This window comes from Carassius gibelio, chromosome B22 (genome assembly GCF_023724105.1).
Source record: "Carassius gibelio isolate Cgi1373 ecotype wild population from Czech Republic chromosome B22, carGib1.2-hapl.c, whole genome shotgun sequence".
NCBI classification, from domain to species: domain Eukaryota; kingdom Metazoa; phylum Chordata; class Actinopteri; order Cypriniformes; family Cyprinidae; genus Carassius; species Carassius gibelio.
Window position 1 is genome coordinate 38953522 of NC_068417.1, and position 25000 is coordinate 38978521.

The following is a 25000-nucleotide window of genomic DNA, read 5'->3' on the forward strand; positions in this document are numbered from 1 at the left end:
ATTATATACTAAGTGAAAAATTTCCAAAAAGCTTACAGCACCTGTTATTCCGAGGCGGTCTCCCATCCAAGTACTAACCAGGCCCAAACCTGCTTAGCTTCCGAGATCAGACGAGATGGGGCATAGCCTTTTTTTTTTTTTTTTTTTTTTTTTTTTTTTTAGCTTAAAGCACCTGGTATTCCTAGGCAGTCTCTCATAAAAGTACTAACCAGACCTAAACCTGCTAAGATTCAGAGATCGGGCATTGACTCTATTTTTTGGCAAAATTATTATAAACTAAGTGAAAAATGTCCAAAAAGTTTACAGCACCTGGTATTCCCAGGCGGTCTCCCATCCAAGTACTAACCAGGCCCAAACCTGCTTAGCTTCCGAGATCGGACGAGATCGGGCATAGCCTTTTTTTTATTTTTTTTTTTATTAAAGAAATTGTTCAATTCAAACATACATATCAAATATTAACATACAAAGGTACATAATATGCTTTCTTTAACATAGACACTCCTAAAGTTTTGGGCTGTCAGACATCTTACAAATTATAACTAAAAAACACTCATTCCATTGTTTAATCTTTTAAAAATGACAATTCCATCCTCAGGTCATTTAAAACCTTTAAGACCTCCTGAGTAAAAACATAATTAAAAAGATTCATTGTTCCCTCCAACTTAAAGTAATAAAACAGACATTCAACATATTTCTCAACTTTTCTCCTAAACATTCCCCACACATCAATTAAAACATTTTCTTTTTTCACCACTACTCTTCTTTCCCATACCGCACTTTTCATCAACATCACAAGTAAATTAATGATCTTCTTGTTTTTACAATTTTCATTAATTCCCAACATGAACACCTTTTCCCACTCAAATTCCCCAATTTCAACTCCTCTCAAAATTAAAATCATGTTTTTACATCTCTCAGTAAAAACTTTCAGCTCATCACAATATAAAAACAAGTGTAAAAACCCTTCATCTGCATCTTGGCATACTTTACATGTGGCACTTTCCTCCATCCCAATTTTGTTTAAAATCACATCTGTGAATACTGCTTTGTTCCTGATAAAATACTCCATATTCTCCAGTTTCGTCTGTACAATTTTACCATTCATGTTCCCCCATATATTATCTTCTTTTACATCATTGAACAACCGTATCCAGTATTCGTTTACAACAGGTTTCTTAAAAACAGTATCTCTAAAAACACAATAAAACATTTTCACAGTACATTCATTAAAAGCACACAGTTTTTCCCCTAGCCTCACATACACATCTTTCCTAGGTTTCTCTTCTTCCATGTTGTCAATTCTGTTTATCCACTCTTGAGGTATTGCATTCTTAATTACGTCATACGTTTTTTACTTTCATCCATAAAATGTTGTCCCCCAAATTAAAATTACTACACTTACTTAAAAAATGCCCCATTGTTCTCTTCCATGCCACGTCGTTTTCTTCATCCAAGTACTTTTTTTATTATTTTCACTCTCAAGCTGTTCTTTCTTTGCACCACATCCATTAACCCCAGTCCTCCCTTCTTCACTGCTCCTATTAAAGTGTTGTATGCTATTCTTGGTGGCTTCCCTTCCCATAAAAAATCTAAAAAACATTTTTTCAGCCTTTTTTCTACCCACAACGGCATAGATGACACATATAAAATATACCACAATTTCGAAACCATTAAAACATTAAGAACTAAAACCTTCCCTTTCAAAGTTAATGTTCTCATTCTCCAAAAATTCAATCTTCTTTCAATCCCTCCTAAAGCTTCTTCCCACATAGTTTCATCTGCTTTCTTTTCATCCCTCCCCATTAAAACACCTAAAATCTTCATTTCTTTAGTTTCCTTAAAGGTAAAATGTTCTGTTAAAACCGGTGCCCCTCCAAATCTCATATACAGCGTTTTGTCTTCATTTACTTTAGCTCCTGATCCCCTACAATACTTTTGTACAATTTTAATTGCATTTTCCACACTCTTCAGATCCTTTAACAATAATGTTGTGTCATCCGCGTACTGAAAAATTTTACTTTCCCCTCCCTCGATGCCTATGCCTTTTATCCCCTCTCCATGTTTTACAGCCAATCCCAAAGGTTCTGCAACTAAAGAATATAAAAGAGCTGACAACGGACATCCTTGTCTTATCGATCTAGTAATTTTAAAACACTGTGTTAAAAACCCATTACATTTAATTTTTGTTATTGCGCCTTTGTATAAAATCCTAATCCATTTCATAAAATTCTCTCCAAAACCAAAACTTTTTAAAACATCAAATAAAAAACCATGCTCCACCCTGTCAAAAGCTTTCTCAAAATCTAAACTGATAATAAACCCATCTTTATTGCTATCATGTATGTATCTTATCATATCCTTTATACTAATAGTTGTATCTGCTATGTCTCTCCCTTTCACTCCATACACTTGGTTAGTTTTAATTATACTCGGCATGACTTCTTTCAATCTGTTGGCTAAAATTTTAGATAAAATCTTTAAATCAGTATTTAGCATTGTAATCGGTCTATAGTTCTTTAAATCTGTCTTCTCTCCTTTTCTCTTGTATATCAATTTCATTAAACCCATTCCCATTCTTTGATTTAATTCTCCTTTCTTAAACACCTCTACATATACTTCTTTTAAAATGCTAGTTAAAAAATCTTTAAAAACTATATAAAATTCACTCCCCAAACCATCTACACCTGGACTTTTCTTTTTGTTTAATTCACTTATTGCTCTTTTAATCTCTTCTTCTCTAATCTCTTCATCACACTCTTTTTTGTCTAGTTCTCCTACTGTTGTTTTTATTTGCCTCAGTAACTCCAGTTTCTCTTCTTCCCCCACCCCCTCAGTACTAAACAGGTTTTCATAGTATGCCTTTATTTCTTTTAATATTTCCTCATTAGTTTCCACAACTACACCATTTTTCCCTCTTATTTCTTTAATCATACCAGCCTTCCCTCTTATTTTTTCTAAATCAAAAAAAAACTTTGTACATTTTTCACCCTCCACAGTATATTTAGCTTTACTTCTTAGTCTTGCGCCTTCATATTTTTCCTCTTCCATTTCTTTCAATATTCCCTCCAATTCTTTTATTTTTTGTATATCTTTCCCATTCTCATTTAATTCTTTTTCCAATTTTTCTCTTATTTCTCTCTCCTTCTTCCTCTTACTTCTCTGTATTAATTTACTGTACTTTATTGTGAATTTTTTAACTAAATATTTAACATTTTCCCACCATATCCTTTTATCTTCGCCGTACATTCCATTCTCCTTTTCTTTTTCAATAATTTCTTTAATACTTAACACATAGTCCTCATTCTTCAAAACCTCTACATTTAAAACCCATACCCCCGGCCCTTTCTTCACTGAACTCCAGTCTATTTGCATAAAAATTGGTTTATGGTCACTTAAGCTTGATTCTTCATATTTAATATTACCGATAAATCCTTCAATGTTCCTTGTACATAAAATAAAATCAATCCTAGTCTTACACATAAAATTACCCACTAATTGCCTCCTTGAATATTCTTTCTTTTTTTCGTTTCTTTCTCTCCATACATCAATTATATTATTTTCTTCCATTAATAATTTCAGTTCTTTTCTTCCTTTATCATTTTTAAAAACCATTCCCTCTCCCATTTCTAATTTACTGAAAACAGTATTAAAATCACCCATCATAATAACTTCTTTATGTTTCTTTAAAAATTCTCTTAATACATTAAAATATTCCTTTTTTTCATTCTCTACTGTTGGTGCATGAATATTAACTAAAATAACTTTTTTCTCCTCATACTCCATTTCAACCGCAATACATTTCCCATCCATGTCATTATATATTGTTTTACACGATACACCACTGTTTTCTTTTATTAAAACTGCAACTCCTCTTCCCAGCCTCCCATCACCATTGTTGTATAAAATCTCTCCGCTCCAACTTTTCCTTATTTCAGTCATGTACTCTTCCCTCCAGTTAGTTTCTTGTAATAAAATCACATCTTCTCCTTTACACATTTCTTTCACTTTTTCAAATTTTCCCATGTCTGACAGCCCTCTAGCATTAAAAGTCACTATTCTTAACAGCATAAAACATATAGAAATATGCATAAAACCCATAAACTCAGTCCATCTCCTCCAAACCCTTTAGCAACTCATACTTATTTGTACATTCAAAACCATCTTCTTTAAGCACTCTTTTTCTTGCAGTATCTAAATTGGGTATTACCTTCACAGATCTTCTTCTTTTTGATGATTTCCCCTGCGTCTCCTCATTTTCTTGTCCTTGTTCACACTCTTTTGTAGCATCATTAATTTCTACTGCGTCCATCTCCTTTTGCACACTGTCCGTCACATCCATCGGTGTACATAAAATTCCCTCCTGTTGTGCATCACTCAATACTTTATTCCTTTCATCATCCAGTTCCATAGTATCCAAAGCATTTTTCAAGCTGTCAGTCAAATCCAACTGTGTCCAAATTCCCCCCTCCTGTTGTGTTTGTATGATGGGTTCGTTACACTCTTTCTGTTGTTCCATATCCTTAATTAATTCCAGTCCTTCACCTCGAACTCTTTCTCCATCGTCTCGCTGCTCGTTGTCTCTTTCATGCACCTGCCCGCCCACCTGCTGCTCCTCCTCCTCACCCTGCATCCAACACTCACACTTATTTAAAACCAAATTGCAATCCGGGCACGTCATAGCGTTGCAATTTCTTGCGAAGTGGCCTCTCTCCTCGCATTTATGGCACGTGAACTCTGGGCAGTCCTTCACCACATGGTCTGGGCTCATGCACAGCCGACAAGTCTTCACCTGATGGCTGTGCATCACCCGAAAATATTGTGGACCCTCTGCCGTCTCTATTTTTGTGCTGTAAGGGAGGGAGGCCACCTCCTTCGGGAACCGCGCCTTTACATATCTTGTCCCATCCTCAATGCTGGTGCCCGGATATACACGCCGCTTTATTTTTGAAATTGGGGAAACCCCCCAAACCTTCAGTTTATTTAAAATCTCTTCATCAGCAAGGTAGACGGGCAGATGCATGAAAGAGACAACATAATCTCTGTTTTGAAGTTTTTTTATCTCACAGTTCACTCCATTTATTAACAATCCCTCAGTCAGCTTATCACAAGTTTCTTCTTTTTCCATTGTGAGCTCGTATTCTTTTCCTTGTCTTGGCCTTAGTGCCAAGATTTCCCCATATCCACATTTGTCAGTCACCGCTTTGATAATATCCACAGCCCTCACCTCACTTAAATTCTCCACATTCACAATCACAGTTGCCTCCTTTAAGTATCTCCTTTCACCAAATTTATCTCTTGCATCTTGATTTTTACCGTGTCCTGCTCGTTGTCGATACTCCAGTCCAGTGTTGCTTGCCATGCGTCTCTCTCCAGCCAGTCCAGTGTCGTTTGCCATGCGTCTCTCTCCAGCCAGTCCAGTGTTGTTTGCCATGCGTCTCTCTCCAGCCATTCCAGTGTCGTTTGCCATGCGTCTCTCTCCAGCCAGTCCAGTGTCGTTTGCCATGCGTCTCTCTCCAGCCAGTCCAGTGTCGTTTGCCATGCGTGTCTCTCCAGCCATTCCAGTGTCGTTTGCCAATAATCCGTCCATTGTACAAAACACAAACAAAAAATTAACCACCCTCCAGCCAGCAAGATGCCGCTGTTAGGTGGTTTAAAACTGAAAAAATACACAAAAAATAAACTAAAGTCCAAAAACAACTCTCAAAACAAACACTAACAGAAAAAAACAAAATGGAGGAGAGCCTTCCTCTCCAAACTGCAGCCAACACTTCCTGTAGCTCTCTAGAGCCCTCAGGTTGGTATGGCCGTAAGCCAAGACTGCTGCAAAGAGAGGGCTATTTAAAGACCGACCAATGTAATCACCAGTACATTATATAAGTAGGAAAGAAAACCCAAAAGCTTAAAGCACCTGGTATTCCCAGGCAGTCTCCCACCCATGTACTAACCAGGCCCAAACCTGCTAATATTCAGAGATCGGGCATTGACTCTATTTTTTGGCAAAATTATTAGGCTGCTGCAAAGAGAGGGCTATTTAAAGACCAGCCAATCTAATCGCCAGTACATTATATAAGTAGGAAAGAAAACCCAAAAGCTTAAAGCACCTGGTATTCCTAGGCAGTCTCTCATCAAAGAACTAACCAGACCTAAACCTGCTAAGATTCAGAGATCGGGCATTGACTCTATTACTTAGTAAAATTATTATATACTAAGTGAAAAATGTCCAAAAAGCTTACAGCACCTGGTATTCCCAGGTGGTCTCCCATCCAAGTACTAACCAGACCTAAACCTGCTAAGATTCAGAGATCGGGCCATTGACTCTTTTTTTTTGTTTGTTTTGTTATGGAAGATTATTATATAATTCGTGAAATTTTCCAAAAAGCTTACAGCACCTGGTATTCCCATGCGGTCTCCCATCCAAGTACTAACCAAACCTAAACCTGCTAATATTCAGAGATCGGGCATTGACTCTATTACTTAGTAAAATTATTATATACTAAGTGAAAAATGTCCAAAAAGCTTACAGCACCTGGTATTCCCAGGCAGTCTCCCATCCATGTACTAACCAGGCCCAAACTTGCTAATATTCAGAGATCGGGTATTGACTCTATTTTTTGGCAAAATTATTATATACTAAGTGAAAAATGTCCAAAAAGCTTAAAGCACCTGGTATTCCCAGGAGTCTCCCATCCAAGTACTAACCAGGCCCAAACCTGCTTAGCTTCCGAGATCAGACGAGATCGGGCATAGCCAGGTTGGTATGGCCGTAAGCGAAGACTGCTGCAAAGAGAGGACTATTTAAAGACCAGCCTATCTAATCACCAGTACATTATATAAGTAGGAAAGAAAACCCAAAAGATTAAAGCACCTGGTATTCCTAGGCAGTCTCTCATTAAAGTACTAACCAGACCTAAACCTGCTAAGATTCAGAGATCGGGCATTGACTCTATTATTTGGCAAAATTATTATATACTAAGTGAAAAATTTCCAAAAAGCTTACAGCACCTGTTATTCCGAGGCGATCTCCCATCCAAGTACCAACCAGGCCCAAACCTGCTTAGCTTCCGAGATCAGACGAAATAGGGCATAGCCAGGTTGGTATGGCCGTATTTTTTGGCAAAATTATTAGGCTGCTGCAAAGAGAGGGCTATTTAAAGACCAGCCAATCTAATCGCCAGTACATTATATAAGTAGGAAAGAAAACCCAAAAGCTTAAAGCACCTGGTATTCCTAGGCAGTCTCTCATCAAAGAACTAACCAGACCTAAACCTGCTAAGATTCAGAGATCGGGCATTGACTCTATTATTTGGCAAAATTATTATATACTAAGTGAACAATGTCCAAAAAGCTTACAGCACCTGGTATTCCCAGGCAGTCTCCCATCCATGTACTAACCAGGCCCAAACCTGCTAATATTCAGAGATCGGGCATTGACTCTATTATTTGGCAAAATTATTATGTACTAAGTGAAAAATTTCCAAAAAAGCTTACAGCACCTGGTATTCCCAGGCGGTCTCCCATCCAAGTACTAACCAAACCTAAACCTGCTAATATTCAGAGATCGGGCATTGACTCTATTACTTAGTATAATTATTATATACTAAGTGAAAAATGTCCAAAAAGCTTACAGCACCTGGTATTCCCAGGCAGTCTCCCATCCAAGTACTAACCAGGCCCAAACCTGCTTAGCTTCCGAGATCAGACGAGATTGGGCATAGCCAGGTTGGTATGGCCGTAAACAAAGACTGCTGCAAAGAGAGGGCTATTTAAAGACCCGCCAATCTAATCGCCAGTACATAATATAAGTAGGAAAGAAAACCCAAAAGGTTAAAGCACCTGGTATTCCCAGGCAGTCTCCCATCCATGTACTAACCAGGCCCAAACCTGCTAATATTCAGAGATCGGGCATTGACTCTATTTTTTGGCAAAATTATTATATACTAAGTGAAAAATGTCCAAAAAGCTTACAGCACCTGGTATTCCCAGGCGGTCTCCCATCCAAGTACTAAGCAGGCCCAAACCTGCTTAGCTTCCGAGATCAGACGAGATCGGGCATAGCCTTTTTTTTTTTTTTTTTTTTTCAATAATTTCTTTAATACTTAACACATAGTCCTCATTCTTCAAAACCTCTGCATTTAAAACCCATACACCCGGCCTTCTTTTCACTGAACTCCAGTCTACTTGTATAAAAAGTGGTTTATGGTCACTTAAGCTTGATTCTACATATTTAATGTTACCGATAAAACCTTCAATGTTCCTTGTACATAAAATAAAATCAATCCTTGTCTTACACATAAAATTCCCTACTAATTGCCTCCATGAATATTCTTTATTTTTTTCATTTCTTTCTCTCCATACATCAATCATATTATTTTCTTCCATTAATAATTTCAGTTCTTTTCTTCCTTTATCATTTTTAAAAAACATTCCTTCACCAATTTCTAATTTACTGAAAACAGTATTAAAATCACCCATCATAATAACTTCTTTATGCTTTTTAAAAAAAATATCTTAATACATTAAAATATTCCTTCTTTTCACTCTCTACAGTCGGTGCATGAATATTAACTACAACATTTTTTTTCTCCTCAACTCCTCTTCCCAGCCTCCCATCACCATTGCTATAAAAAAACTCTCCACTCCACCTTTTCCTTATTTCAGTCATGTACTCTTCCCTCCAGTTAGTTTCTTGTAATAAAATAACATCCTCTCCTTTACACATTTCTTTCACTTTTTAAAATTTTCCTACGTTCGAAAGCCCTCTAGCATTAAAAGTAACAATTCTTAAAAGCATAAAACATATAAAAACATGCATAAAACCCATAAACTCAGTCCATCTCCTCCAAACCCTTTAGCAGCTCATACTTATTTGCACAATCAATCCCATCTTCTTTAAGCATTCTTTTTCTTGCAGTATCAAGATTGGGCATTACCTTTACAGATCTCCTTCTTTTCGATGATTTCCCCTGCGTCTTCTCATTTTCTTTTCCTTGTTCACACTCTTTTGTAGCATCATTAATTTCTACCGCCTCCATCTCCTTTTGCACACTGTCCGTCACATCCATCGGTGTACATACAATTCCCTCATGTTGTGCATCACGCAGTACTTTATTCCTTTCATCAACCAGTTCCACATTATCCAAAGCATTTTGCAAGCTGTCTGTCAAATCCATCTGTGTCCAAATTCCCCTATCCTGTTGTGTTTGTATGATCGGTTCGGTATACTCTTTCTGATGTTCTATATCCTTATTTAATTCCAGTCCTTCACCACGTACTCTTTCTCCAACGTCTCGCTGCTCGTTGTCTCTTTCATGCACCTGACCGCCCACCTGCTGCTGCTCCTCCTCCTCACCCTGCATCCAACACTCACACTTATTTAAAACCACCTCCTTCGGAAACCGCGCCTTTACATATCTTGTCCCATCCTCTAGACAGGTAGACGGGCAGATGCATGAAAGAGACAACATAATCTCTGTTTTGCAGTTTCTTTATCTCACAGTTCACTCCTTTAATTAACAATCCCTCAGTCAGTTCATCACAGGTTTCTTCTTTTTCCATTGTCAGTTCATATTCCTTTCCTTGTCTTGTCCTCAGTGCTAAGATTTTACCATATCCACATTTCTCCATCACCGCTTTAATAATATCCACAGCTCTCACCTCACTTACATTCTCCACATTCACAATCACAGTTGCCTCCTTTAAGTATTTCCTTTCACCACATGTATATCTTGCATCCTGATTTTTACCGTGTCCTGCTCGTTGTCGTTACTCCAGTCCAGTGTCGTTTGCCATGCGTCTCTCTCCAGCCAGTCCAGTGTTGTTTGCCATGCGTCTCTCTCCAGCCAGTCCGGTGTCGTTTGCCATGCGTCTCTCTCCAGCCAGTCCAGTGTCGTTTGCCAATAACCCATCCATTGTACAAAAACACCAAAAAAAACAATTAACCACCCTCCAGCCAGCAAGATGCTGCTGTTAGGTGGTTTAAAACTGGAAAACCACACAAAAAAATAACTAAAAGTCCAAAAACAACTCACAAAACAAACACTAACAGAAAAATCAAAATGGAGGAGAGCCTTCCTCACCAAACTGCAGCCAACACTTCCTGTAGCTCTCTAGCGCCCTCAGGTTGGTATGGCCGTAAGCGAAGACTGCTGCAAAGAGAGGGCTATTTAAAGACCAGCCAATCTAATCGCCAGTACATTATATAAGTAGGAAAGAAAACCCAAAAGCTTAAAGCACCTGGTATTCCTAGGCAGTCTATCATCAAAGTACTAACCAGACCTAAACCTGCTAAGATTCAGAGATCGGGCATTGAATCTATTTTTTGGCAAAATTATTATATACTAAGTGAAAAATGTCCAAAAAGCTTACAGCACCTGGTATTCCCAGGCGGTCTCCCATCCAAGTACTAACCAGGCCCAAACCTGCTTAGCTTCCGAGATCAGACGAGATCGGGCATAGCCAGGTTGGTATTGCAGTAAGCGAAGACTGCTGCAAAGAGAGGGCTATTTAAAGAGCAGCCAATCTAATCGCCAGTACATTATATAAGTAGGAAAGAAAACCCAAAAGATTAAAGCACCTGGTATTCCTAGGCAGTCTCTCATCAAAGTACTAACCAGACCTAAACCTGCTAAGATTCAGAGATCAGACGAGATCGGGCATTTTTTTTTATTAAAAATATTTCTGTACAATAAGAAAAAATACATAAAATGTTTCACATTTAAATAATTCTTTTTATAGAAACCTCTCTTTCACAAAATAAATGCAAACATCTCAATTAAGGTTACAGTAAAGTTTCTAAGCAAACATAATCCTTTTCACCTGAAGAAAAAAAAAAAAACTACAAATTTATTTCCAGCCCATTCTGTGTTTTCAAAACATAAGGATTGTTATTTAGAATTAGTTTATCAAATACATAAATTGTACCTTCTTCTTTAAAATAACTTTCTAGTGTTCGTATATAATCTTCCAGTTTTTTCTTAAAATAAATCCATAATCCTAGTTTTTTGTTTTTGTCTCTTGCTATATTTCTCCTACACCATATTGCATATCTAGCTACAATTAAAAACAAATGTATAACATTTTATTATCAGATTTCTCATTCATTCCAAATAAAAATATAAAATTCCAACTCTCTTCATCTTCTATTACATCCATTTTTTCTCCTAACAAACTCTTAATCACATTTTTCATTTTGTCTCTGAAAAAAATCAGTTCTTTACATGATAAAAACATGTGCACAATTCCTTCATTTTTTTTCACAACAGACTTTACACAATGCATTCCCAGTCATTCCACATTTATACAACTTCTCTTCAGAAAAAATTATATTATGCCTCATATAAAAATCCAGGTTCTCCATTTTAACATCAATATGCCATTTTCTCAAATTTCTCCACAGAACTTCTTCCTCAAGGTTTATAAAAACATTTTTCCAAAATGCATTCCCAGCTGGTTCCTTAAAAACACTATTTCTAAACAAAACATAAAAAGTCCTAAGATGACTCACATGAAAAGGCTCCTTTTCTCCTTTTGCTTTTAAGAAAACCTTCATTTTATCATCTTCACTGTCTTGTCCTTGTTTTTCTATGTTTACTAACCATTCCTTTGGAATTGCCTCCTTTATTTGATCATATTGCTTTTTTAAAACATTCTTATTAACATGATTTTCAGTATTTTTCACTTCATCATAAATTGCTTGCAAATGTAAAAAAACTTCCCTCACTTCATACAAAACATCCCTTATTGTTTTAAATCCAGCAATAATCCAATGTTTAAAAAATAATTATTTTCCTCTATATACAACATTCTCATTCAGAAACAATGGCTGTGTTAAAAACTCCAATCTCCTAATAGGTTTAATACATACATTTGGTAAAAATTCTGCCCATGCTTCTAAAACTTCTTTATAAAACTCCGGGATTCCTGTTATCATTGTAGGTTTTAATTTCATCCACAGAATATCAGGTGCTATTTTCATATGTCCGCATTTATTTAAAAACATTCTCATAAGTATTTTCCATTCAGCTTTATTCTCTTCATTTAAAAAAGTTTTCACAGTTTTAACTCTAAAGCTCTTTTTTTAAATTCTGGATCTTGCAGCCCTAACCCATCTTCTTATATGGCCCCTATTAGTGTATTATAAGAAATCCTAGATGGCTTAGAGCCCCAGAGAAAATTTAAAACATATTTTTTTAATCTTTTACTAATTCCCATAGGCATGGGTATCACACCCAAAACATACCACATGTTTGCCATCATTAATGCATTTATAACCAAAACCTTCCCTCTTAAAGTTAATTCCCTTCGTTTCCAATAATTTAACACTCTTTCCCTTTCAGTCGGTCACTCTCGACGCCACGTCGGATTACCGACGAATATGGGTTATCGCTTCGATAGACCAATCTACTTTGAGTGTAAAGCAATTATTGCATCCAGCTGCCGCTGATGACTGCGTGAGTATAAGAGGGCAGCAGGTGCAATGCATACCAGCTTTTCGCTTCAAAGCCGAGCGACAGTATCGTTCTGCTTACCTTGAACTGTGTCTACGGTGAACTGCGAGTTCAGCACGCTGTGGGAAGCTTCCTGTGTTGGCGGGCGCTACAGCGGCGGTCGTTCCAGTATCGAGTGGGTTGCACACTTCAGGCTGCACTATCCCCTGTCGTGTGGCAAGCGGCCATCTCCCCTGTGCGCCTCAGCACTGAAGAGCATTTCCTAAAAGAGCAAATTCTCTCTAAAAGAGCTTCACGGGTGCGTCTTTGTAAAGACGACGGATCGTCCTTTTAAGGATGCCGTTTCACCCGTGCGTTTCTGGGTGCGGTCGTTACCTGGCACCGGGTGATGGTCACGATCGCTGCCTCACGTGTCTGGGCGTCAAGCACGCTGAGGCTCAGAGGCTCCTGGGGCATATGGCGGCCGCGGCGGCACTTACACCGCTCGGCCTATTACTTATGAGACCGCTCCAGCACTGGCTTTATGGCCGAGTCCCGAGGTGGGCGTGGAAGTGTGGCAGTCACCGGGTCCAAGTTACACCGGCCTGTCGCCAAACCCTCACCCCGTGGTCAGATATTGCGTTTCTCCAGGCATTCTGTGGTTTACACGGATGCCTCCACCACCGGTTGGGGGGCCACGTACAACGGGCATGCAGTCTCAGGGGTTTGGATGGGCCCGCAGCTGCAGTGGCACATCAATTGCCTAGAGTTGCTAGCAGTACACCTTGCCCTGAACCGTCTCAAAGGTCTCTTACGAGGCAAGCATGTGCTGGTCCGAACGGACAACACTGCGACCGTTGCGTACATCAACCGACAAGGTGTTCTTCGCTCCCATCGCATGTCGCAACTCGCTCGCCACCTCCTCCTTTGGAGTCAGAAGGTTCTGAGGTCACTTCGTGCCGTTCACATTCCAGGCCTGCTCAATCGTACAGCCGACGAGCTGTCTTGAGCAATGCTCCCGGGAGAATGGCGACTCCATCCCCTGACGGTCCAGCTGATTTGGAGATGGTTTGGAGCCACTCAGGTAGACCTGTTTGCTTCCCCAGAGACCTCTCACTGCCAGTTATTCTACTCCCTGACCGAGGGTACTCTCGGCTCGGACGCACTGGCACACAGCTGGCCGCGGGACCTACGCAAGTATGCGTTTCCCCCAGTGAGCCTTCTTGCACAGACACTGTGCAAAGTCTGGGAGGACGAGGAGCAAGTCTTGCTAGTAGCGCCATATTGGCCTACTCGGACCTGGTTCCCCGAACTAGTGCTCCTCTCGACAGCCCCTCCTTGGCCGGTTCCTCTGAGGAGGGATTTACTGACTCAGAGACGGGGCACCATTTGGCACCCGCGTCCAGACCTTTGGAAACTCCATGTTTGGTCCCTGGACGGGACGCGGAGGTTCTAGGTGACCTGCCCCAAGAGGTAGTGAACACCATCACTTCGGCAAGAGCACCGTCTACGAGACACGCCAAAGCCTTGAAGTGGAACCTGTTCGTTGAGTGGTGTTCTTCTCACCGAGAAGACCCCCGAAGATGCCCGATTGCGGTCGTGCTATCCTTTCTGCAGCAAGGGTTGGAGCGAAGGCTGTCTCCCTCCACCCTCAAAGTCCAGGTTGCCGCTATTGCTGCGTACCATGACCCTGTGAATGGGAAGTCTTTGGGTAAGCATGACCTCATCATCAGGTTCCTTAGAGGGGCCAGGAGGTTAAATCCATCCCGGCCCCCCTGTATACCCTCTTGGGACCTGTCTCTAGTGCTTAAATCACTACAGCAGGGCCCATTCGAGCCTTTGCATTCAGTTGAGCTAAAGTTTCTTTCATTGAAAACTCTGCTCCTGCTTGCACTGGCCTCCATCAAGAGGGTAGGGGACCTGCATGCATTTTCGGTCGACGATTCGTGCCTAGAGTTCGGGCCGGCTGACTCCCAGGTAATCCTGAGGCCCCGGCCTGGCTACGTGCCCAAGGTTCCCACTACATCCTTCAAAGACCAAGTGGTGAACCTGCAAGCGCTGCCCCTGGAGGAGGCAGACCCAGCCCTGGCTTTGCTTTGTCCTGTTTGAGCATTAAGATGCTACGTAGACCGAAAGCAAAGCTTCATGGCCTCAGACCAGCTCTTTGTCTGTTACGGAGGCCGGCAGAAGGGGAATGCCGTCTCTAAGCAGAGGATGGCCCACTGGATTGTGGATGCCGTAACCCTGGCTTATCAGGCTCAGGATGTGCCCTGCCCGTTCAGGTTGCGAGCTCACTCAACAAGAAGTGTTGCATCCTCCTGGGCGCTGGCTCGTGGCGCCTCGCTGACAGATATTTGTAGAGCTGCGGGCTGGGCGACCCCTAACACGTTTGCTAGGTTCTATAGCCTTCGTGTAGAGCCGGTATCCTCCTGTGTTCTCACCTCAAATGGGTAGTGGCACTGAGAGGCCCCGGTTAGTGTTGGCTTGCTAAAACTGCTCCAGAGATCCTCCATCACCCTAGGCAGCTGGATGCGGCGGAACGTCCGGCACCAGACCTTCATGATGAATCCGTGAGAAACCATGGAAGGCTGGGTTCCATGTTGAGACCTAAGCGGTACTCGTATGTGTATAGTCCACGGTATAGTCTTAGAGCCCGTGTTTCCCCAGCAGACTTCTGCCTTCCCAAGAGGGTTTTAATCACCTCAAATTTCTCCGTATACTCCTAAACGGATGCTATATGTGTATTTGCCTCCGAGACCTCCTTCGGGAAGGATGGGGCTTCCGCAGCGTCCCGGCTCCAAGCGGACCGGGTATGTTTTCCCAGTGTTATCCAATCTCACCCAGTGAGGTAGTGCTTTGACAATGGTGAGTGGAGCTACTTTTTCTGAGCCCCGGCCTACACCTAATAGGCGCGCAGACGGCTCGCACAGGGCACTGGAAGGGGCAGCACCCATGGCGCTTTGATAGGGATCCCATATTCGTCGGTCATCCGACGTGGCGTCGAGAGTGACCGACTGAAAGGGAACGTCTCGGTTACGTATGGTAACCCTCGTTTCCTGAAGGAGGGAACGGAGACGCCATGTCCCGTCGCCATGGTTGCTGTACCGCCGCTGAGCTGCCGGGTTCCCGGCTCGGCTCCTCAGCGAAAAACTGGTATGCATTGCACCTGCTGCCCTCTTATACTCACGCAGTGATCAGCGGCAGCTGGATGCAATAATTGCATGCCACTGTGCATTGGCTCGTTTAGTTTACACTCAAAGTAGATTGGTCTATCGAAGCGATATCCCATATTCGTCGGTCATCCGACGTGGCGTCTCCGTTCCCTCCTTCAGGGAACGAGGGTTACCATACGTAACCGAGACGTTCCATTTCACCCACCACTTCATCCCACATCAAATCTCTCACCATTTTCTCATTTTTCCCAATCCTCACACCCAAAATTTTCAAGCTCTCTTCTTCTTTAAATGGATACATTTTTTGAATTTTTTCAACTTTTCCTATACTCATAATAACCGTTTTTTGTTGATTTATCTTAGCTCCAGAACCTCTACAGTATTTTTCTATTATGTCCATTGCTTTAACTACACTAGCCACATCTTGCACTATTATAGTCGTATCATCTGCATATTGATATACTTTCTGCAACTCTCTATTTTCTTCTGTGTCTATTCCTCTAATTTCTTTATCTTCCGTTATTGCCAACCCTAATGCCTCTGCCACTAAACTGTACAGCAAAGCTGATAATGGACAACCTTGTCTAATAGATCTAGTTAAATAAAAGGTCTCTGTTAAAAAAACATTGCACTTTACTTGACTTGTAGAATCTTTATATAAAATCTTCAACCACTTAATAAAATTTTCACCAAAACCAAACTGTTGTAATATTCTAAACAAATACTCATGTTCAACACGGTCAAAGGCCTTTTCTAAATCAAGACATATTACATATCCACTTTTTTTTCAGAGATCATGTAACTTACAACATCTCTTATACTACTAATAGTATCTGTAATATCTCTTCCTGGTATTGCATATGCCTGGTTTGTTTGTATTATGTTTGGTAAAATTTTCTTCAATCTGTTAGCTAAAATATTTGATAATATTTTAAAATCTGTATTTAACATAGTTATTGGTCTATAATTTTTAAGATCTGCAATGTCCCCTTTTCTTTTATAAATTAATTTTACTAATCCTATCCCCATAAAATAACTGGTTTCTTCCTTTTTAAAAATTTCGTCATACACATCTTTTAATATTGGTGTCATTACATTTCTAAAAACCTTATAAAATTCACTTGGAAGACCATCTTTTCCTGGACTTTTACCATTATTTAGCTGCATGATTGCTTCATCTATTTCTTCTTTTCCAATTCCCCTTTCACATAATTTTTTATCTCCATTATCTATCTTTATTTTGATTTTCCCTACCAGAAATTCAATGTCTTCTCTACCCACTCCTTCCCTTTTAAACAAATTTTCATAATAATCTTTTATTTCTTTTAAAATTTCTTCTTTTTCTTTTACCTTTCCTCCTCCTTTTCCTATTAATTATTTAATCATTCCTGCTCTCTGTCTGTTTTTTTTCCATATTAAAAAAGAACCTTGTACATTTTTCACCTTCCACTAAGTATTTTGCTTTACTTCTTATCATTCCTCCTTTATATTTTTTGTCTTCTATGTCCTTTATTTTTTCTTCCAACATTACAGTTTTCTGTAAATTGACAAACCTCCTTACTTAGCTCATCTCTTAATTCTATTCTTATTTCTTTTTCTTTTCTTTTTTTAATTTTCTGTATTATTTTAGTATATTCTCTTGCACATTTTCCAATGTCATATTTTAAATTATCCCACCAAATTCTCTTTTCATCCTTATACATCTGATTTCCTTTTCCCTTCTTTATTAATACCTCTATTTGTTCCTTAAAATTGTCATCTTTTAAAATCTCAGTGTTTAACATCCATATTCCCGGCCCTCTTTTAAAATTATTCATATCAACTTGTATACATACAACTTTATGATCACTTAACATTGTTTCCTTGTAATATATAGTATCTATTATCTTCAACATTTCCCTTTTACTTATCAAGAAATCTATTCTACTTCTGCATATAAAATTCTTCAACGCCTGTTGCCTTGAAAATTCTCGTATCCCTTCGTTTCTTTCTCTCCAAACGTCCACAAAGTTATTTTCTTCCATTAGACTTTTTAATTCCTTCCTTCCACTATCAGATTTAAAAACCATCCCATCTGCAATATCCATCTTGCTAAACGTAGTGTTAAAATCCCCCATAAAAAAATTTGATCTACTACACAAAAGTTTCAACTTTTCAAATTTCCCTTTTTCTAGTAACCCTCTTACATTAAGTGTTGCAATTTTCAAAAACATAATACATAGCAAAGTACATATTATTCTGAACATTCATCAACTTTTCCCAGCTGCATTAATACCTCAAAACTATTTTCACCATAGTCTCTTTTTTTTAAATACTTTCTCTTTCAGTTCTTTTTTTTAAATTATATGTCTCTTTTGTACATTCTCTAAATTTGGTTTTACCTTTAGTCGTCTTCTTCTTGTTATTGTAACCTTTTCCCAGTCATTTTTGTTGTCTTCTTTTCTTCCTAGCGTTGCTTTCTCTATCATTTGCATTTCCTGCCTTTCCTTTTCCTCCTCTCTTGTTTGTTTCAAGATTTCCGTTTGTATTCCATGTCCTTCTTCCTCTTGCTCTTTTTCCATTTCTGTTAGTCCTTCCTTTAAAACTTCACATGCTTCTTCATCCGTTACGGTTACCTCATACTCATTATTTAATCTTGGTCTTACCGCTAACACTTTACTCAGTCCAACTTTTTCAATCACCGCTTTTATCACATCCTCCACCCTTCGATCTCTTACTTCTGTAGTATTAACAATTACTGTGGCCTCCTTTGAGTAATGCTTTTGTTGTTCATTATCTTCCATCTCATTCCTTTGTCTTCTCACCTCACTTGTCTCTGTCAATTTCCTTTGCTTTATTCTTTCTCCAGTATCTTTTTGAAGTTCTTTACTGTTGCTTTTTTCCTCAGCCATGTCTTTGCCATTGCCATGTTGTTCCTCCATAATCAAAACTTTAAGAGCTTTAAAGCTCCTTTGGCTCTAAGCAGTAAATTCTGCTCAGGGCCCTTAAAAAATAATAAAACAAACCAAGAAAAAAATAAATATTTAACTAAATACAATATAATATAAGACAAACCAAAAACAAACACATGGGAGAGCCTTTCTCTCCCTACTGCCACCTCTTACTTCCTGGAATGTACCAACAATCACAGGTGCTCAGGGTGGTATGGCCGTAAGCGAAGACTGCTGCAAAGAGAGGGCTATTTAAAGAGCAGCCAATCTAATCGCCAGTACATTATATAAGTAGGAAAGAAAACCCAAAAGATTAAAGCACCTGGTATTCCTAGGCAGTCTCTCATCAAAGTACTAACCAGACCTAAACCTGCTAAGATTCAGAGATCGGGCATTGACTCTATTTTTTGGCAAAATTATTATATACTAAGTTAAAAATGTCCAAAAAGCTTACAGCACCTGGTATTCCCAGGCGGTCTCCCATCCAAGTACTAACGAGGCCAAACCTGCTTAGCTTCTGAGATCAGACGAAATCGGGCATAGCCAGGTTGGTATGGCCGTAAGCGAAGACTGCTGCAAAGAGAGGACTATTTAAAGACCAGCCAATCTAATCACCAGTACATTATATAAGTAGGAAAGAAAACCCAAAAGCTTAAAGCACCTGGTATTCCTAGGCAGTCTCTCATCAAAGTACTAACCAGACCTAAACCTACTAAGATTCAGAGATCGGGCATTGACTCTTTTTTTTTTTTTTAATGAAAGATTTTTATATAATTCGTGAAATTTTCCAAAAGATTAAAGCACCTGGTATTCCCAGGCAGTCTCCCATCCATGTACTAACCAGGCCCAAACCTGCTAATATTCAGAGATCGGGCATTGACTCTATTATTTGGCAAAAATATTATATACTAAGTGAAAAATTTCCAAAAAGCTTACAGCACCTGGTATTCCCAGGCGGTCTCCCATCCAAGTACTAACCAGACCTAAACCTGCTAAGATTCAGAGATCGGGCATTGACTCTTTTTTTTTTTATGCAAGATTATTATATAATTTGTGAAATTTTCCAAAAAGATTAAAGCACCTGGTATTCCCAGGCAGTCTCTCATCCATGTACTAACCAGGCCCAAACCTGCTAATATTCAGAGATCGGGCATTGACTCTTATTTTTTATTTTATTTTTTTTTTTAATGAAAGATTATTATATAATTCATGAAATTTTCCAAAAGATTAAAGCACCTGGTACTCCCAGGCAGTCTCCCATCCATGTACTAACCAGGCCCAAACCTGCTAATATTCAGAGATCGGGCATTGACTCTTATTTTTTATTTTATTTTTTTTTTAATGAAAGATTATTATATAATTCATGAAATTTTCCAAAAGATTAAAGCACCTGGTACTCCCAGGCAGTCTCCCATCCATGTACTAACCAGGCCCAAACCTGCTAATATTCAGAGATCGGGCATTGACTCTATTATTTGGCAAAAATATTATATACTAAGTGAAAAATTTCCAAAAAGCTTACAGCACCTGGTATTCCCAGGCGGTCTCCCATCCAAGTACTAACCAGACCTAAACCTGCTAAGATTCAGAGATCGGGCATTGACTCTTTTTTTTTATGCAAGATTATTATATAATTCGTGAAATTTTCCAAAAAGATTAAAGCACCTGGTATTCCCAGGCAGTCTCCCATCCATGTACTAACCAGGCCCAAACCTGCTGATATTCAGAGATCGGGCATTGACTCTTGTTTTTTATTTTATTTTTTTAAATGAAAGATTATTATATAATTTGTGAAATTTTCCAAAAGATTAAAGCACCTGGTATTCCCAGGCAGTCTCCCATCCATGTACTAACCAGGCCCAAACCTGCTAATATTAAGAGATCGGGCATTGACTCTATTTTTGGGCAAAATTATTATATACTAAATGAAAAATGTCCAAAAGGCTTACAGCACCTGGTATTCCCAGGCGGTCTCCCATCCAAGTACTAACCAGGCCCAAACCTGCTTAGCTTCCGAGATCAGACGAGATCGGGCATAGCCAGGTTGGTATGGCCGTAAGCGAAGACTGCTGCAAAGAGAGGCCTATTTAAAGACCAGCCAATCTAATCGCCAGTACATTATATAAGTAGGAAAGAAAACCCAAAAGCTTAAAGCACCTGGTATTCCTAGGCAGTCTCTCATCAAAGTACTAACCAGACCTAAACCTGCTAAGATTCAGAGATCGGGCATTGACTCTATTATTTGGCAAAATTATTATATACTAAGGGAAAAATGTCCAAAAAGCTTACAGCACCTGGTATTCCCAGGCGGTCTCCCATCCAAGTACTAACCAGACCTAAACCTGCTAAGATTCAGAGATCGGGCATTGACTCTTTTTTTTTTTTATGAAAGATTATTATATAATTCGTGCAATTTTCCAAAAAGATTAAAGCACCTGGTATTTCCAGGCAGTCTCCCATCCATGTACTAACCAGGCCCAAACCTGCTAATATTCAGAGATCCTGCTTAGCTTCCGAGATCAGACGAGATCGGGCATAGCTTTTTTTTATTTATTTTTTTAATTAAAACAATTCCATCATACAAAATTCTCCTTACACTTTTCACATTGAAACATTATATTTTCTTTAAAATAAAAATATATAATATATTACGCCTCTCCTGAAAACAGAAATTTACATTCCAAATAAAACCAATTGTTAAAAGTCCTCTTTCTTAGGCATTTTTTAAATGTGTACAGCACATCAGTGGGAAACATCTTATGAAACGCATCCAGTTATTTCTCCATTTCAAAATATGTAAACAAGGTTTGCCCATAATTTTCCAACAGTCCTTTAAACACCATCCATACATCTGCTACATAATTTCTATTTTTTGCCACGTTCCTCCTTTTCCATATTGCATTTTTTACTAAAACCATCAACAGATTAATCACTTTTTTGTTTGTAATATTTTCATTCAAACCAAACATTAAGATTGTATTCCAGTTGAAAATATCTTCATTCCCTCTTAAATCTTTCACTAGTTCTTTTGTTTTGTCAAAAAATTATTTCAGTTTTTCACAATATAGAAACAGGAGCAAGATCCCCTAATCCTCTTTAAAACAGACCTTACATACAGCATCTGGTTCCATTCGTATTTTGCACAATCTCTTTCCAGTAAAAATTACATTGTGTCTAATAAAATAGTCCAAAACTTCCAGGTCAGTATCTAAAAAAGCCCATCTTGTATTTTTCCATACATCCTTCTCTTGAATTCCATCGAAATGTCTTAACCAAAAATCATTGGCTTTTGGCTTTTTAAAAACAGACAAATTAAAATAATGATAAAACATTTTCACATTATATGATTTCAAACACACCTCTTTATCATTCAATTTTAAAAACACTTCCATTTTATTCTCCCTGCTCCCACCATCTTGAATCATTTCCAACCAATCCTCTGGAATTTTACTTTTAACCTCTTCATATTGTTTTCTTAACATATCCACATTGTACTCTTCTTTTGCTTCTTCCATTGCATCTGTAATTACTTGTATGGCAACCCATTCTCACTCCAAAGGCGTCAAAAACCGAAGCATGGTCAAGCGCCCCTAGCGTCACTTTTATGATGCCAAATGTGCCTCTCGGCGTCGAATATCGAAGCACTACGACCTTCATTGCTTTCAGTGGGAAACTTTTGGCGTCAGAATTCGACACGACGAGGACATGAGATGTTTATCGCTATGAAATCACGTTCAAGAAGTCTCATTCAGCACACATCGCGATACTTGCTATCAGTTCCACAGTTTGGGTGAGTAGTCGTATATACGCTCTTTTAATGCCTTTTATAAATGTATTCTGTCTTATTTATTAATCAGATTAGTGCCATATGTTTAATGGCTGTATCATATCGGTCATCCGCGGCTGTCTTTGAGTTTCATTGCGTTTAAATAAATGAACACAGCTGCTAATTAGTGTGATTAAACTATATCTGCCACGTGACGTGCCATAGACCTTCAATCCGTTTTATATTATTATTAATTTCAGGATCAATGATGTAAGTTGTATTTGTAGTAAAATCATGGTAATCACGACTCTTACAATAGTAATAAATGAAATGTGAAGTTAAAACACAGTAAACAGGACATTAGTAACTGTAACTGTAGTTTTACTATGGTATATTAATAATCAATACAACAATACAATAATCACCAAACCAGCTGTTTGTATCACTGTAATGTTAGTGTTTTTATGTGCTTTTATATGACAGATATCACAGTAATCATATGTTCTGTACCATGCTTTTAATACCTTTTAATGTAAATCCAAAAAAAAAAAAAATTAAAAATAAATAATAAAACATGCATTTTTCCATTTTGCAGTTCATTCATATCAGTTTATATTTAAATATATATTTATATATATTTATTATATCTAAATATTTTGCTCACAGATCATTATTGACATTCTGTATATAATTAAATTTTATTTTCTCTCCCCTTTTTTTATTTTTTTGTATATTTTTAGCTGAAAAGACGTAAAGGAAGCCCAGTGGTGTTTCTGGAGAGCTATTCCTTCAGAAATGGAGAAGACAGAAAGCTGCGGAGGCAGATTTTTGCAGCAGTAAGTCTGTGATAGTTTGTCCCTTTTATCAAACATTCCTGCTGTTATAGATTGTACAGCATTTGTTGTTTCTTAAACTGTTGCACTGTCCAAATACCCACACTTGCCATCTTTGCACTTGACCACTTGATTACTTATTTGACGTCTTTCCTGTATTTGGCCTAGTGTTCAAGTGAGCATGATGACCACAAGTGTGTGTCGAACTTTTCATGACCTGATGACTGTGTTTCCCAATCCTGGTCCTGGAGAACCCCAGCACTGCATGGTTTTGGTGTCTCTCTTATCTGACAAACACACTTTTGAGGTCTTGGAGTCTTCACTGATGAGCTGATGAGTTGAATCAGGTGTGTTTGATCAGGGAGACATCTCAAATGTGCAGTGTTGGCCTTCTCCAGGACCAGGATTGGGAGCCACTGCCTTATGGGACACAGGTTTAGTGTGTGTTAAGGACGCTGTGCTTTGGCATTATTAAGACCGGGCAAAGTCTCGTTCACACACTCTCACGTACACACACTCTCAAGTGGCCAAGACTGCAAGTGTGGGTATCTGGACAGGGTCAAAGTCTTAAAAATGATCCCTAAACACAGTCGCACATCGCAGTCTTAATAATCCAGTTTAACACTTGTATGATATTGTACAAGCCCCAGGACGGTCTCATCTGACACTATCAAAAGAATTCATATGACTATAGCTTGCTATTAATTACTTGCTTTCTTGCTTTACTTGCTTAATTATACAGCATCTTTACAGAGGTGTAATGTACAAGTTGCACGTAATTAATAATATTTCCTTCCTTCTGTCTTACAGGATTTTTTTGAGATAATGCTGTTCTTCTTTTTCAGGTCTGAAATATCAAGCTCAACAGCTCACTCAAGAGCCAACCCTCACAAACCTTCCTAAAAACTAAAAGAGCTATTACTGAGTCTCAGCGAATCTTGCCATGATCAGCTCTTCCCAGGTACATTTGTTTAGAATATTTTTTAATCAACATTTACTCATCAAATGCTCTGACCTTAATCTTATTTTAAATTAACTTAATTATGTTTAATGAGCAATGTTAATTGCTTCCGAGATCAGACGAGATGGGGCATAGCCAGGTTGGTATGACCGTAAGCCAAGACTGCTGCAAAGAGAGGGCTATTTAAAGACCGACCAATGTAATCACCAGTACATTATATAAGTAGGAAAGAAAACCCAAAAGCTTAAAGCACCTGGTATTCCCAGGCAGTCTCCCACCCATGTACTAACCAGGCCCAAACCTGCTAATATTCAGAGATCGGGCATTGACTCTATTTTTTGGCAAAATTATTAGGCTGCTGCAAAGAGAGGGCTATTTAAAGACCAGCCAATCTAATCGCCAGTACATTATATAAGTAGGAAAGAAAACCCAAAAGCTTAAAGCACCTGGTATTCCTAGGCAGTCTCTCATCAAAGAACTAACCAGACCTAAACCTGCTAAGATTCAGAGATCGGGCATTGACTCTATTACTTAGTAAAATTATTATATACTAAGTGAAAAATGTCCAAAAAGCTTACAGCACCTGGTATTCCCAGGTGGTCTCCCATCCAAGTACTAAACAGACCTAAACCTGCTAAGATTCAGAGATCGGGCCATTGACTCTTTTTTTTTTTGTTTTGTTATGGAAGATTATTATATAATTCGTGAAATTTTCCAAAAAGCTTACAGCACCTGGTATTCCCATGCGGTCTCCCATCCAAGTACTAACCAAACCTAAACCTGCTAATATACAGAGATCGGGCATTGACTCTATTACTTAGTAAAATTATTATATACTAAGTGAAAAATGTCCAAAAAGCTTACAGCACCTGGTATTCCCAGGCAGTCTCCCATCCATGTACTAACCAGGCC

The 25000-nt window shown here is 38.8% G+C and overlaps 4 non-coding genes and 2 pseudogenes across 4 annotated transcripts; all 6 read right to left on the reverse strand.

Annotated features, from left to right (window-relative positions):
- Positions 1-6651: 6651 nt before the first annotated feature.
- Positions 6652-6769, reverse strand: LOC128005400 (5S ribosomal RNA). The gene has a single exon (XR_008178054.1). It is a non-coding gene; the product is annotated as a 5S ribosomal RNA (ribosomal RNA).
- Positions 6770-6990: 221 nt separating this feature from the next.
- On the reverse strand, positions 6991-7109 carry LOC128007403 (uncharacterized; annotated as a pseudogene).
- A 509-nt stretch (positions 7110-7618) lies between these two features.
- Positions 7619-7737, reverse strand: LOC128004417 (5S ribosomal RNA). Its single transcript, XR_008177107.1, has one exon. It is a non-coding gene; the product is annotated as a 5S ribosomal RNA (ribosomal RNA).
- Positions 7738-10358: 2621 nt separating this feature from the next.
- On the reverse strand, positions 10359-10477 carry LOC128000472 (5S ribosomal RNA). The gene has a single exon (XR_008173255.1). It is a non-coding gene; the product is annotated as a 5S ribosomal RNA (ribosomal RNA).
- An 8498-nt stretch (positions 10478-18975) lies between these two features.
- LOC128006656 (uncharacterized) lies at positions 18976-19093 on the reverse strand (annotated as a pseudogene).
- A 1377-nt stretch (positions 19094-20470) lies between these two features.
- Positions 20471-20589, reverse strand: LOC128008671 (5S ribosomal RNA). The gene has a single exon (XR_008180405.1). It is a non-coding gene; the product is annotated as a 5S ribosomal RNA (ribosomal RNA).
- Positions 20590-25000: the final 4411 nt, after the last annotated feature.